This window comes from Herpailurus yagouaroundi, unplaced genomic scaffold (genome assembly GCF_014898765.1).
Source record: "Herpailurus yagouaroundi ecotype Mexico unplaced genomic scaffold, PumYag 141, whole genome shotgun sequence".
NCBI lineage: Eukaryota > Metazoa > Chordata > Mammalia > Carnivora > Felidae > Herpailurus > Herpailurus yagouaroundi.
The window spans coordinates 21689551-21706380 of record NW_024412396.1 but is presented as its reverse complement, the minus strand read 5'-3'; the positions used below and the strand labels follow the sequence as shown (position 1 = coordinate 21706380).

At 34.9% G+C, this 16830-nt stretch overlaps 1 long non-coding RNA gene across 1 annotated transcript in view; it reads left to right on the top strand.

Annotated features, from left to right (window-relative positions):
• LOC121031702 (uncharacterized) overlaps positions 1-16136 on the top strand; it is a 249457-nt gene extending 233321 nt beyond the window's left edge. The window contains exon 3 of the long non-coding RNA XR_005790858.1: positions 16097-16136. This is a non-coding gene — a long non-coding RNA (uncharacterized LOC121031702). The remainder of the gene's footprint in view (positions 1-16096) is intronic.
• The last annotated feature ends 694 nt before the right edge of the window (positions 16137-16830 follow it).

The window sequence follows — 16830 nt, the reverse complement described above, 5'->3', positions numbered from 1 at the left end:
TGTGTGTGTGTGTGTGTGTGTGTGTGTGTGTGTGTGTGTGTGTGTGTTTGAGAGAGAGAGAGGGAGGGAGAGATGGAGAAAGTGTGCTATGTAATAAATCACCTTCCTTCATAGCAGGTTTAACAAAAAACATAGCTAAAATAAAATTGAAGTGGTATTATTGCTTTGCTTTTTGTTAAAAAGCATGTAGTATGCTCTTATGTTGATCATACAATCAGTTCTGTTTTTTGAGTTTTCCAGTTCGAATCTATTCTTATAAAATCCAACCACAGTGATTTTTGCATAATAACAAAATAGCTTAGAGGAAAGACTATAGTGTAAGATAGTTTTGTTGGCTAATTACCCCCCCACCCCTACCCATAAAGCAGGGTTGACATAGGGAACTGGTACAAATGTATATATTTTGTTGCATCATACATCCTGGATGAGTGGTGTTTCTCATAGCCTAAATTGTAAATCTTGGTAGAATTTAGAGTTCATTGCACTTCATGGAATACATTGGTGAGCAACTTGCCTAAGTTTTTTGACAAGTTGACTAAACAGGGCCAGGACTAAGGTGAGGAAATCAGGGTGCCCAGGGCAAAATTGAAGGATGCAGTCACCTTGGCTGTGGACAAGTGAAGACAAAGGTGTATGAAATGTAGAAGTAGAGACACAGGGCTTTTTGCCTCAGATATAGGCAATGGGTATTTTAGTGGAGGAGCAGAACATTCCATAAGTGAGTTTAGGGGGCACAGCGCAGAAGTATATTTTAGGGCTTATTGTGTAGGCGATGGAGGTGGCTTCTAGAATATAAATATTTTTTCATGCTGAAATGAGCTCCTTGCAATGTGTAGGAATCTCTTTCTCTGTAGCAAGAGTTCAGTTTTCCTTTCCTTTGTGATTTTATATTATTCAATGCTCTCAGTACAAAAATAAACATTCTGATAGTATATGTGTAAACAAATAGGTATCTCAGAAAATTTAGCTAATTATATAGAAAAGGAACTTGGATATTTTAATCTTATATGTTTTAAACAAACTGAAGTAAGAGGGGAATCATCATATTTTGTCCTTCCAAGGAAAAGGGAGCCAAGCAACTAAGCCTAGGGTTTCTCCCTTATTCCATTATGAAGACACATTCTTTTATACAGATGTCCATGTGTTGTTCTTTCCAATTTAGAATCTGTATTTTGTGAGCTCACTCCCATGTAGTTATTCACTCTTTCCCCAAGGCATCACCTGATAATTTACATTATTGAGGGTGACTAATAATAACCCTCCTCTTCAATAGTTTCTAGACTAGTAGAAAACTAAAGCCATATGGAATATACATGGTACAGCTGGTTTGGAGAATAACATTTCAGCTCAAAGTTAAAGGGGCCTTCCTAATGCTCCTCCCACCCATAAATCTGGGGACTTGGATCTGCAAAGTTGTCACTTGGCCAGGAAACCAATGGAAAGGAGCATATTCTGCCTCACAGACCATGAAGTAATAGACTGGGCAGCTAAGGATTTACCAGAAGCAAGAGTGGGAAGGAGAATTTACTTTGCTTGCTGGCTACTAACTGAAAGCAAGAAATAAGAAAAGAAGGAGAGAGTGAGAAATCTGGGCCACGCAGGATCAATCACCTTTATTTCAAGATTATCTATTGATTCTAATGTCATAGAGAGGAGTGATTGAGAGGTGGAGAACAGAGTAAAAGCCTTTCTCCTAATCCTTCTCTGAGAGCATGGAAATAGCACTACGTTTCTATATTGTATTCAAAGCCATAACATGTGGAGAGGGGGGAAGAGTTTCTCCTACGTTGTGTACTATGTTCTAGGAAAGCATTTTGTATGTATTGTCTCTTTTTTATTCCTGGAAGAAACCTATGATATAGGGAATTTGTATTCTCCTTCTACATATTCAGGACTTGAGGCTTAGAGAGGTTGAGCACCTTGGCCCATGACACAGGGTAAGCGTAGAGCAGATCTGGGACTCAGACTTGTGCTCTGAGATCCTCCATGGCCATCCATCACATATCCTTCTACAGCACAGTTAAAATGTCTCCTTTCTAAGATGCTTCCTTTTCTCGTTACATCAGATAAATATTCTACTCTCAGCATCCACTTAGTATGTCTGTGGGTCTCTAAGACTCTGATCATGGATTCAGGGTGCAAGTGTTACCCCCTTTACTTATTTTAAGCTGAGTGGGGACGGGTTCACATCAAAATGGTGGTATACTACTTAGTACCTCACCAATGTTTATTCAGTGACTTAAATGTCACTTTTGGAAATTTAATAATTCCTTTAGTTCTGACTTTTAAAAAATGGTGAGAATTTGTCATTGCAGAGAAAATTTTGGTTACTTTTTCTTTATGATGAAATTAATATCTTGATTGGCGAACAGTGATCAGTTGTATACCGAATTAAACTCTCCATATCAAGGTCTTTAAGTTATTTTCCCTAGCAAAAAGACCATTTGGCAAGAAATGTTCTTTTGAACCCCATAGCTCTTGAATTGGTGCTGTCGTGTTAAAATCCCTAATGCTGTTTTGTACCATTTGAATTGGTATGTAAAAAGAAAGCTATTATTAACCTGGAACTCTTTTTCTCAACTGGAATTCTGCCTGAGGTCTGACAGGCTTTATTTTAAACCCTACTTCTTAGTGAGGAGTTTACACGCAAGCTCTGAGATTTTGAAAGCTAACCATCATGGTGTGTGCATGAAATTTGGAGTCTTTTCTACATCTGTTAACTGTTTGAAAATTCTGACCTGAAGGCACAAAACATTTGAATTAGAGACCATATGGAACATCTGGAAATTTCTCATTTCCATTTGGTAGGCCATAACTAAAACCCCATCTCTTTCCTAGTTCATTACTTCACTCACTAATGATTAGTGCTACAGCAGGTCTGATTCAATTCCCCTTTCTGGCTCAATAGTTTTCTATGCCTTTTATTTCCTGCCGTCTTGAACTCTGCCTCACTTGTTCCCCGCCATCTCATTTACTCTAATGTTAAGCCACCATCCACAAACTATTTTGGTTCAATTAAGTATCCATGAAGGCCAGATACTAACAACACTTTCTCCTTCAAGTTAGATTATCACTTGTCATGAGCATACCTCATTACAAAGTACTTGTGATATTTTCATTCATAAGTCTTATGTGTATGTGAAGAGGTATGAAAAACTCTGTTTAAATATATATATTCATATGTTACTTTCTAGTGTGATACAGATTCAATTATCTTACACATTACATTATGTTTTTCTCTCATGTATTTAAAGATGACAACAAGGATAATTTACCTTTACAACATTTTAATATTTTATACTGTTTAATAGTTTTAGGAAGAGGGTCAGCGAAAGAGAAGTTATTGCATATGCAGCAAACAGCTTCTTTAGTATCTTCCTCTTTATATTATTTTAATCATTTGTTATTGGGCTTCCTTTTCAACGTTTTTTATTTATTTTTGGGACAGAGAGAGACAGAGCATGAACGGGGGAGGGGCAGAGAGAGGGAGACACAGAATCAGAAACAGGCTCCAGGCTCCGAGTCATCAGCCCAGAGCCTGACGCGGGGCTCGAACTCACGGACCGCGAGATCGTGACCTGGCTGAAGTCGGACGCCTAACCGACTGCGCCACCCAGGCGCCCCTTGGGCTTCCTTTTCAATATTCCCCTTAGCAGAGCTTGTCTACTTCCAGCCAAGCTTGCATGAAGTCTACTTGCTCTTTCTTCCAATAACTATGTGATAAGGTTAAAAATATTTTTCTTAATGTTTATTTTTGAGAGAGAGACAGAGACACAGAGTGTGAGCAGGGGAGGGGCAGAGAAAGAGGGAGACACAGAATCCAAAGCAGCCTCCAGGCTCTGAGCTGTCAGCACAGACCCTGACATAGGGCTCAAAACCATGAACTGTGAGATTGTGACCTGATCCAAAGTCAGACACTTAACCAACTGAGCCACCCAGGCACCCCTGTAATAAGGTTTTAGGAAGCAAGTAATGGCTTTGGAGGTAGGAACAAGCCATGGAAACAGGGCAAGAAGATTTAAGAAAAAAGTTTTATAAATTTGAAAATGAGAGGTTTTTTTCTTCTTTTTTCCCTTAATGATGACCTGCAAACTTTCGATGTGAGTGACACATGTGGAAATAAGATTCTGTACTCTGTAAGTCTGTATTGATGTTAAAAAATGCAATAGAATATTTCCTTGATGTTGTACAGGTTGAAAGCATGAAAAGTAAGCATATCCTTCTCGCCTCTTAGCTAGGAACCAACTGAGAACTGGACACAGGAAACAGGAATAAAAATATAGGTTTAAATGACTGCTAGATCTAATTTCTAGCAGGCAGCTCGGACCAGAGTTCTCTTTTTCCTCCCCATGAACCTTGGGATCCGTACCTGATGACGGATGTAGAGCCACGGCCTCCCTCACATGCCACTGGGAAGGATCAGCGGGCACACCGGAGGCTATGTGTGAGCTGCCACTGTGAGTACCTTAGGTTCTGATTAGTAGGAAAACAGACCAACAGATGGCAGCCAATCACTGTCTCACCAGCCACGGGAACCCACCTGCTCTGCCTAGCAGTAGGCTCAGGAGAAAGGGCAAGAACTTCTCAAATATTTCCGAGAGGGTTAATGGCTCTAAAATATGAGTTGGTGAGAGGATGGGGGCAGGAAGTGCACTTTCTTCTCACTAATGACATCTCTATTTAGAAGTCGCTACTACCTTCATCTTTACAATTGTGTATACAAGTTAAGTTTTTAAGCTTGAAATACAATTTTATGACCTAGATTCTTATATTTTTAGGTGTTATGAACTTTTCATTGTTACTAATTCACCAACTAACCATATATTTTTAAAATATTGACCAAGAGAGGGTTTTGAAGTTAGAAATCGTCATCAATTGGGGGCCAGAGCAGTGAAATGATAACAGAAAGTAAGAAGTCTTGGAGCAAAGGCATGAATGATGAATGGAAGAAAAAAAAGAAGTTAAAAAAGAGACGACTGCTAAGAGAAAAGGGTAGAAAAAAAGTAGTAAGGTTCTTTTAAATTGACTGTATTTTTTTTGAGCAGTTTTAGATTCACAGCAAAATTGAACAGAAAAGTACAGAGATTTCCCAGTAACTCTTGCCCCTACATATGGATAGCCTCTTCCACTATTAACATCCTGCACCAGAGTGGTGCATTTGTCACAGCCAATGAACCTGTACTGTTATACCATTATCACCCAACGTCTATAGTTTACATTAGAATCCACTCCTGGTGTGGTACATTTTATGGGTTTGGACAAATGTATAATGACTGTGTCCACCATTAGAGTATCATACAGATTAATTTCACTGACCTAAAATGTTTCAGTGCTCCACGGACTCTTCCCTCCCTCTCTGTTAACCTATGGCAACCAGTTATTCTGTTGCTATGTCTATAATTTTGCCTTTTCCAGACTTCCATATAATTGGGGTCATATAATATGTAGCCTTTTCAGATTGGCTTCTTTCATTTATTAATATGCATTTAAGGTTTTTCCATGTCTCTTGATGGTTTGATAGCTCCGTTCTTCTTAGCATTGAATGATATTTCATTGTCTGAATGCTTATTCACTCATTCATTTATCAAAGGACATATTGGTTGCTTCCAAGTTTTGACAGGTCTGAATAAAGTTACTATAAATATCGGGTGTGCAGGCTTCTGTGTGGACATACGTTTTCAGCTCTTTGGGGAAAATACCAAAAAATGTGATTGCTGCAGGCACCTGGGTGGCTCAGTTGATTAAGCATCTGACTGTTGATTTCAGCTCAGGTCATGATCTCATGTTTTGTGGGATGGACCCCTGTGTTGGGGTCTGGGCTACCAGTATGGAGCCTGCTGGGGATTCTCTCTTTTTTTTCTCTCTCTCTCTCAAAATAAATAAATAAACTTTAAAAAATGTGATTGCTGAATTTTATGGTAAGAATATTATGTTTAGTTTTGTAAGAAAATGCCAAACTGTTTTATAAAGTGGCTATACCATTTTACATTCCAACCAGCAGTGAATAAGAGTTCCTGTTGCCTCTCATCCTTGCCAGGATTTGATGTAGTCAGTGTTCTGAATTTTGGCCATTCTAATAGTTGTGCAGTGATAGCTCATTTTAATTTACAATTCCCTGATAACATATGATATGGAGGATTTTTTCTTATGATTATTTGCCATCTGTGTATCTTCTTTGGTGAATCATCTGTTCAGGTCTTTGACTAATTTTTTAATCAGGTTGTTTGTTTGCTTTTGTTAAGTTTTAAGAGATTTTTGTATGTTTTGAATAATAATCCTTTATCAGTTATGTCTACTGAAAATATTTACTACCAATTTGTAGTTTATCTGCTCATTCTCTTGACAGAGTCTTTTGCCCAGCTGATGTTTTTAATTTTAATGTAGTCCAGCTTATTAATTATTTCTTTCATGGATCATCACTTTGGTGTCATACTTAAAAAGTCATCACTGTACCCATGGTCATCTAGATTTTTTTCCTTGTTACCTTCTAGAAGTTTTTCAGTTTTGTGTTTTACATTTAGGTCTATGAGTCATTTTGAACTAATTTCTGTGAAGGGTATAAGGCCTGTGTCTAGATTCATTTTTTGCATGTAGATGTCCATTTATTCCAGAACCATTTGTTTAAGAGACTGTCTCTGCTCCATTGTATTACCTTTGTTTCTTTGTCAAAGATAAGTTGATTATATTCATGGAGGTCTATTTCTGAGTTTTGTATTCTTTTCCGTGACCTACTTGTTTATTGTTTCACCAATACCCCATTGGGTTTATTATCGTAACTTTATAGAAAGTATTAAAGTTGGTAGCATCTGTTCTCCAAATTTTTTCTTTAATATCATGTTGTCTATTCTGAATCTTTGTGTCTACCTCCAAGCTTTAGATTCAGTTTGTAAATATCCACAAAATAATTTTCTGGGATTTTCATGGGGATTTCAGTGAGTCTGTAGATAAAGTTGGGACAAACTGACAACTTGGCAATGTTGAATCTACCTTTCCATGAACACGGAATGTCTCTTCATTTATTCAGTTATTTGATTTCTTTCATTAGAATTTCATAATTTTTCTCATATAGATCTTGTATATACTTGTTAGATTTATACCTAAGTATTTTATTATTTTGGGAGCTAATGCAAATGGTATATATATTTTTAATTTCAAATGCCATCTGTTCATTTCTGGTGTGTAGGAAAGTAATGGGCTTTTGTATATTAACTAGGTATCCTGTGACCTTGCCATATCTCTTATTAGTTCCAGGATTATTTCATAAAGGAGCATAACTTTTTTTTTTACCTCATCAGAATTTCAAAAGACTGTAAGGGAATGAATAGTAGCACTAGGCCATTGGAATTTGAGAAGGGAATAGAAGCAGCTTAGACGAGAATAACAAAGTTAAATAAGAGGCTTTCACATAGCCAGATAAAAGCTTTGTCTGTCTGTCTGTCTCTCTCTCTCTCTTTCATCTCTCTATTATCTATCTATCATCTATCATCTCTCTCTCTCTAATTTCTCAAATGTGCACCTAGGATGTGGAATTTAGTACATGAAAAATAAGAAATATCTTCTTCACAGAGCTCTTTACTATTGGCCAAATGTAAACAAAGAAAAAAGAAAATTTCTACTTCAAAAATAGTAAAATATTGCCAGGATTTGTTGGAGGTTAAGCATCAGTGTAAGCATATCTCACATTACCATGTATTTTCAGCTACTTGTACTCAAAGTGAGGGCATAGTTTTCTTGAAAAGTCCACATTGACTTAAAGTCCTGGCTCCAACATTAGCCTAATTTCACACTATGTAGTATTATAAAATATATTTACCTCTTTGTGCCATAATTTCCCCCAATGTAAAACATGCAATTCACTAGATCATTACAAAGATTTCTTTCCACTCTTTTTTTAAAATATTTTTGATCGTTATTTTTGAGAGAGAAAGAAAGACAGAGTATAGTGGGGGAGAGGCAAAGAGAGAGGGAGACACAGAATCTGAAGCAGGCTCCAGGCTCTGAGCTGTCAGCACAGAGCCTGACGCAGGGCATGAACTCACGAACTGTGAGATCATGACCTGAGCTGAAGTCGGACACTTAACCGACTGAGCCACCCAGGTTCCCCTCTTTCTACTCTTGAATGCCATGACTGTAGTTGGAGTTAGAAGACTCAATCCAATGTACATTCTAGGCAATTCCAATTTTGATGATACTTTTTGTTTTTAACAGTAGAAAATTAACCCATATATTTATATAACTTAAATAAGCACCTGCTTCCTGGCTTTTTTTCTGTTATCAGGTAACATATAATAATTGATTTACATCATCGTAGTGTAAAGAATGTTTCTAGGACTATCAACAAGGCCAGAATTATAACGTGTGTGCATGGTCTCTTCTAGTAAAACTAGATCTTCTTATTAATTTGTTAGTAACTGTGCATAGAATCACATAGTTTTTGCTTTTTAATACATCATTAAAAATTTGGAAATGCATTTGAAAATCTTTATTGAGCATATTATGTGTTATATACTAAACACAAGGGAGAGTAAAATAAAGAGGTCATAAAATTATAAGTAACATGTATTTCCCAGCTCAAAAGGCTCTTAGTCTGCTTGAGGAAGACACATTAAAAAATACATGTGAGTGACTGTGGGAATTACATTAGATGCCTTAAATAAAGCTGGTTTGGGAAATATCTGATCTCAAGTTTCCAAAGTGGTACACTGGGAACCCTGTGTGATATAATGATGCTTGCTCAGTGGTTAAGGGCATGCCTTTGAATCAAATGAGCTTAGGTCTTGCAGTACTGTTTTATTAGCTGTTTTACCTTGGGTGAATTTATTGCTCTAATTTTCACCTTCCCCATTTGGAAAATGGGAATCATAATAGTATCTGCTTCAAAGCATTAATATGAAAAAATAAGATAATATTCAGTGTTTAGCATAATGCTAGCACATATGTGGTCAATATATGTTGGAACTCAGTTATAAATAATATTACTATGTTGTTAAGTCTCATTGTAGTGAATGATGAATGCTAGAAAATATCTCTGGTTCTAGAAATGGAATAACCGTTCAAATACTAGGGATTTTCTTCTCTTTTCTATTTAATTATTTCATTTATATAACCATAAGTTATCAAAAATAGTAATATTAATTGATATAGAATGATTATATACTGAGAAGTTAAATATTCTAACTTATTTTGTTCAAATGGCTTTGTGTAGTCTAAGGTCTAATTTTAATAGAAGAAATGAAATCATCTACTATAGAACACTCTCCATTTTACTACTAAATGATTTTTAAGTCGCCTTGTTAAGGGGTCCTAGAATTGTACACTGGTGATGCCTTTCTATTTACCTTTATGTTAAGCTTTCATATGTAGACTAGAACTCCACTGCCTGGTTAAGAGTAGAGGATGCTAATTACTGATTCTGCCAAGACATTTAAAGAGTCTTTTCAACAATTTATAAAAGAGATACTTCTCTAAAAATTTGTATCTGCTCACTAAATATTTAAAATAGAGTTTATTTATTTATTTATTTATTTATTTATTTATTTTTCTACATTGTATTACGTTGATGTAATAATTAATTATCTATTATATTTAACTGTAATCTTTGGCTTTTGTTATTGATTCAATTAACTGCTTACTGTTAACCATGAGGCAAGTTCTACAGCATATGGCAACAATTGTAATTTACCCTAGCCACTTCTCACAATTTAATATGCATCTATTGATTTTGCTACTTAACTGTTGTAAACACTAACAGTTTTCATCATTTAGAAGTTATAGCACCCTAGTCTGATAGTTAATTCTCAGGGAGGGATGCTTCATTTGGGTGAGAAGCTTTTTATGCCAACATAAAAAGCATCGTGACTTACTTTTACTTAAGGCTATTGGAGTTACGATAGATTAGGGAAACAGCATGAGATTATAAAGTACGTTGTGTATTCATGCATTCCTCATTTATACTCATTCAGGAGTAGAAAGTATTATCTGTCATTACAAGTTATTTTGAGACTTTGAGTACATTATTAGTTTCAAAATTTTCATGATTACATCTTAGATATACAACAGGGAGAATATAATGATACTATTAAATGCATACTCTCTTTTCTAATATCTGTCACTTAATGAAAAGCTAAAGCTTTTAAATCATTGCACTTAGCCTGAAGTGTAATGAAATGAAGTGTTCTCACTTGAACAGAAAGAATAATCAAAATCTATTAGACAATTAACATCTTTGGTTTTGTTCCACTCTGTACTCCATCATTATGACACCCATATCTTTATCTCTGAGTGGACTTGTAGCAGAAGCTGGTCGAGGAAGCTGGTAAACTCTGCTGAATTTTTTTTTTTTCACAAATCATGAACTGTAGAAGGCCTGGGTGCAGTTTTTATTGTCTATATTGTGTAGTTTTATCTTCTTGCCTACTCTTCCTTAGAAGACTGACAGCAATACTTTGGGGGGTTCGGTGTCTTATTCATGTAGAAGTGCTAGATCTAGTTCTTGCTGACATCTCTGTATAGTATTGTTTTTGTCTAGCAGGCTCCTTGCACAGGTCTGGAAGGAGGAATGATCATTCCGAAGAACAGATTTTAAAACAGAGTGCAGTAAAGATTTGGTACTCTCTGATTTGTATGGTAAGAGTAGAGGACTTGCATCAAAGACACATGAATGTCTGATTTTTAGACTAAATTTGTCTTCACTTATCAAAATAATTAAATAATGGCATAGCCTCTAATTTTTATGTATGGCAATTATTTTTATTAAATAAAAAAGTGAGAGTTAAAGTAATTGACCAAATCTAAATAAGTGACAAAAAATTAAAAAACAACCTATTTTGCTCTAATTATCTACATGTAAAGATGTTTTGTTTATTTGTTTTGCTTAAATTCTTCATATACCTGCCTCATGTTTTCTTTTTATTATTATGGTTTCTCTATGTTAATAAATATTCAGAGTAAATGGTATTATTTATTTGTTAAGAAATACTGAAAATGAATGCAAAATTTGAGGAATAAAACTTGAAATGATAACAACCAAATTTAAAATCTTTTAATGATTATATCTATATGTGATTAAGTAATTGTATTGTACAGGCTCGATAAAGATTAGGTGCATGAATACATATGAATACAAGATTGATTAGAAGAATGATTATTCATCTTATGTTTTTTTCATTGGAAGATGACATTTGCATTGATTTACTTTGTGTATAATAAAACACTTCTCCCTGTTTTCAATTTTTATCTCTGGGACTACTTGAGAGATTTGTTGTTGGGTAGATCATGTATATTTACTCTACAAAATAAACGTGTATCAGTTAAATCATATTATATAATTGTGAGGTGTTTTCTTTTGCAGATGCAGGATGTATTTCTAAAAGATAAAAAGGAGAAATGTTTACTTGTAGATTTAAGTTGTTTTCCCTCTTTTTTATTTCATGAGTGTTTGTAGAAAAATAGCTCAGTCATATTGACTTCTGATCACCTGTCTCAGGAAATGAAAGTAATGTTAAGTCTCTTCTTATTTCCCACTCTCTTTCCTCCTGAGTAATTATGGCTGAGAATCAGTTTTGCTAATGGAAGGCTGCTTAATTTAATAGTTGCAGAATATATCTAGGGAGAGCAATTTCACAATTGTGAAAAGTGAAATGGGATCTTACTTGTCAGATTTGGAATTAAAACAGTGAAGATGGCCACTTAATCGCACATGTTTTAGGAGACATGGGAGTAAGGATGGATTTCCTGAAAATCACTGACTGGTAAAGTATTGCAGGCATAATGTTGTTGAAGCCACAGCAGTGGCATCTTGGTGACTTTGCTTCTTTACATATTTTTATATCATGTGTGTGTGTGTGTGTGTGTGTGTGTAATTTTGCTTTTCCTTTAGATATAAACATATCGAAGGAGTTTTCCTGTTGTTGCTATTGAATTCCAGAAATAACAGCTGGTACATGTCCTTCCAAATGTGTATCTGATTGTATATATTGTATTCTCAATAGCTAAAAATGGGATAGTCTCATCATAGATATTCAATTTGTATTTGAATTTTTAAAATGAATGGAGAATAAATGAATGAATAAAAGGGATAACAGGTGTAAATGGATACTAATTATGAACTATAGGTATGGAAAGCTTCTCAGAAGAGACAACGTGTGAACAGGGTACAATAAAGTGAAGAAGAGACCTGTGTGGTTATGTTGTAGATAAGTGTCCTTAGGCAGCAGGAACAGTAAAATCCTTTAGTGTCTAAAGCTAAGACTTAATGGTGTGTCTGAGAAAGAGCAAGGAGGCAAAGAGAGTACGACAAAAATGGCCAAAAGTGACATGGGAGAAGTTGTTAGGGCCCAGGTGTTAGGGACCCTTGTAAATGTTTAGTAAAAATCTTTGGGTCATAATCTAGGTGACATAAGAAACCATTAAAGGATGTTTGGTAGAGCAGTGACTTGGTTACATTAATATTTTAAAGGAGCACTCTGGCTATTGTATGGATAATCAATGTAGAGGGTACAAGAGAGAATGTGGGGCTGACAGTCCAGAAGTGCAATAGTCAAGATCAAAGAGGTTGATAGCTTGGGCTAGGGCGGGAGCAGAGAAGGAGATGCTAGGAGGCACTTTTGATGTAAAAAGAGTTTGCTGACATGTTGTGTGAAAGAAAGACAGGAATCAAAGAGGCCACAGGTCTGGGGCCTGAGCAAAGGGAGAATGATAACGTCATATCCCCTGAAGTAAGAGGAAGTGGTGAATAGGGGTTGAAGAATCAAGAGTTCTATTGACATATTAAGTTTGGATGGATTTATTAAGTTTGGAGAGGTTGTAGGCAGGTTTAGATAAGATATATGGTCAGGAGTGGAGATTGTGATTGCATGAGAGTCATTAAAGGAAATAGATGAGATCAGCAGAAGAATGGAGAAGATGGAGAAGAACTCAGAGGACCTGAGTCCTGGGTTGGGGTGGTGTAAAATAATACTTTGTGTATAAAATTTACTCAAATTTTTAAAAGCCATATCCTCCCAAATTAGTTCTCTGTTTTGTGTTTTTAACAACGTGCCGTCAAACTTTATTAATTTTAAATAATTCTTAAATTGTAACTGCATACATGTAAGCATATTCAATCTGGCAATATTTCTAGTTCTTATTTTTTTTTTCCAAAGAAGATGCTATATCCTGCTTTTTTAACAGTTTATTTATTTATTTTGAAAAGAGAGAACACGAGGAGGGGAGTGGCAGAGAAAGAAGGAGAGAGAGAGAGAGAGAGAGAGAGAGAGAGAATCCCAAGAAGGCTCTACACTGCCAGCATGGAGAACGATGCAGGGCTCAAACCCATGAATGCTGAGATCATAACCTGAGCTGAAACCAAGAGTTGGACACTTACCAACTGATGCACCCGGGCACCCATCTATATTGCTTTTTGAGAACTATAAAGCTGACTGTCTTACTACCAGTGTTTTGGGCCAGGGGTTGCGGGGAGGCCGGCTAGAGGGAAAGGCAGGCAGGAATTTTTTCTCTCTATATTTTGATTTTAATTAACTCCATGCTTTGAGTTTGGTATCTTCGCCCACCCTCCTGTTCAGACATGCATACATACTCAAACACACACACACACATACACACACACCTCTTACTGTCTAAAATCTGGTTTTCTGAGTTTATATATCTATCCCTATCTCAACCTTTATCTTTATCTTTATCTCTATCTCTCATCTCTATCTTTATCTCTGTCTCTATATATGTATCTATATCTATATCTCCATCCTTTAATGTGCATGTGAATGTGTATTGCTTGACCTAGGAGAAGAATTTCTAGATCATACAAGATTGCCATATTAAAATTTGAGTAGGTAATCTTGAATTGTTTTCTCAAGTATTTGGACAAATTTATACTTCAACCAGTACTATGTCAGTGTCCCTATTGATCCACATTTTCACCACTACTTATTAAGAATATATATGCAATATTTATATAAATAGGTTAAAGCATATTAATATAAACATATTGAATATATTACATATATTTGAATTTTGCCAATTGGAAGGGTGAGATTGAATCTCATCATACTTTTAGGATACCTTCTTGGAATTTTAAGAGGATGTGAAAATTTTTATATGTTTACTCACCTTTTGTTTTCCCTCTTCTATCAAATTTTTGTAGAAGTCTTTTGGGTTGTTTATTATTTACTGACTCATAGAAATTCTTTGTATATTCTAGATACTACTCTTTAGTCAGTTATATAGGTTGCAAAATCTCCAGTTTATGGTTTTTTACTCATGAAATGGTATCTTTTGATAAACAGATGTTCCTAAAATTAAAGCCATTTATTTTGCTAGTTTATTTTACTTAATGGTTTATGACTTTTGAATCCTACTTAAGATTCTGTTCATATACTAAGATCATTAAAGCTTTATTACATTTTCTTTATAAAGTCTTATAGCACTAGCTTCTACATATAAGGCCATAATCCATCCAGAATTGACATTTTTGTAGAGTGTATCATATTTCAGGTTTCTATATGTATGGAATTTGGGTCTCTATTCCATCTGTCTATTTGTCTCTGTGCCAATATGCCAATATTGCAGTTATTATTTGTATATTCATGTTATTTTAATATCTTACATAGCAAATTTATCTGCCTGGTTTATCCTTAGGGCTAACTTGGCTGTTGCTGGGGTTTTCTTCTTTTATAAGCTTTGTGTTTGTTCACATACAGACATGTGTGTAAATCCTAAATGAACAACTGTATACAAAGTAAATATACCATCGTAACCAGAACTCAGATAAAAAAACAGAATTCTACTAGCATCTCAGAATTCCCAATCATATGCCCCAATATGCACTATCCTGGCTTCCATTCCAGTTTAAGTTTGCCTATTTTTGATCTTTATGTATACTTCCTTCTGAACTTCACTTAGCTTACCTCAAGTTTTATTAGGCAGTATTTTCATTATGTTGTTCCATGGATTTTATAATTTTCATTATAATTTCTTGTTTAACTCATAAGTTATTTTAGAATTATGAGGTGCTTTATAAAATGTATATATATGTATATATACATGTACTGCATATTTTGTCACATTTTTATTATTAACTTGTAAATTCTTTGTTATATTTTGGCCAATTTTCATAAGTGTTCCACCAGTACATGAAAAGTTTATGTACCATTGTCTTAATTTGTTTTTACTTGTCCTCTTTGATCTATAATACTTTTTCTTTCCTTTTTATCATTTTCTTGATTTCTTTTGATTTTAATGGTGTTTTGTTTTTGGATACTTCAATTTATTTTTTACATTTACTGATTTTGGAGTTATAAGCTATATTTGTGTGGTTTTTGTGATTGTAGTAGCCCCAAGCCTTATCTCCTAGTTTTCATGCTCTTGAGGTCAATTAAATCCCAGGCTCTAAATGAGATTTGGAAGATTCCTTCAGGGAAAATGTCTGCTTGGGTATTCTCTGGTCTCTGTAATCTTGCTTCTTTATCTCTTCTGTCCTCCGTCTCTCTTATCCATGTTTTGAGAAGGTATTTTAAAATTTAATGCTTCATCTGTATATATTTTTTATCTGACAAAGTTTTCACTGTTTTTTTAACAAGTTGTTGAAAACGGGAAACTAATTTTTTTAAAATAGATTTTCTAGTAGTTAAGTAATTTGGGGACACAATACGAAATAGACATGGACTCAGCCGTTCTGAGCCACTCAGCAAACTGGCTATAATTTTTTCAGCCTGTTCAATGGTTCTCAGATAATGTTACATGATATCCCTAGTTTAACTTTTATAGAATTTTACGAGGTACTGAGATTCTCGAGTTCGGTATTTCTGAGATCTTATCCATATTTCAAGGCAGGCGACAGGGCAGAGTAGCAGAAGAAAACAAACAAACAAAAAAAACCATGGGCTTTATTTTCTCATGGCCCTGAATTTATATAATAGTCCCTGACTAGTTATGTGACTTTCTGCAGAAAACTTTACTTCTTTGGGCCTCAGTTTTTCCTTCAGAAGATGAGGATCCTAGTATTCAAGTAAATTGTTGGAATAAAGATTAATTAAGATAATATCTATCTATCTATCTATCTATCTATCTATCTGGTAATGTGTTTCTTTTGTACCTTCAGATCTACTTCTTATACTTCTCCAGTTTTCTCTCTGATCTGGGTGTCCTACCTTTATGGACTATAACCAATATATTACTTCAGAGAAGATATAGTATGTAAGTAACCTGCCATACTGACTTAAATATTTGTTGAATAAAGAATGAGCTTGCAATTACCATTAACTATTATCACTGAAATTAAATAGATATATTAAATTAAGATCCAATGATAATAGTATCTACTGATGGTTTTGTGCCATGTTCCAAGAACTATGATCACTTATGCATGATAATAGCAGTCAGCAAACTATGGTCTACAATCCACATCTTGTCTGTTGCCTGTTTTTATAATTAAAGTATTGTTGAAATACAGTTACCTTCATTCTTTTTTATGTTGTCTTTAGCTGTTTTCATACTACAAAAGCAGCACTGAGTAGCTGAGGCCAAGAATATACGGCCTATCCACACAGATGAAAATGTTTACTATCTGGCCCTTATATGGGCAAAGTTTGCTGACCTAAGCTATAAATAGCATTTAATCTTCATAATGATTCTATGAAATAAATATAATTTATATGCCCATTTCACACATGAAACTGAGATTGGAAATGTTAATTAGGTTGTACAAACTATTGCAGAATAGATACAAAAACTTTTTAATTGATTTAAGAGAACCAGTTATACATTTCTTCAATCTCCTAAGATGTTTTCAATAAAATGTATACTTTTTTCTTTTTAGAAAAGAGAGAGAGAGAG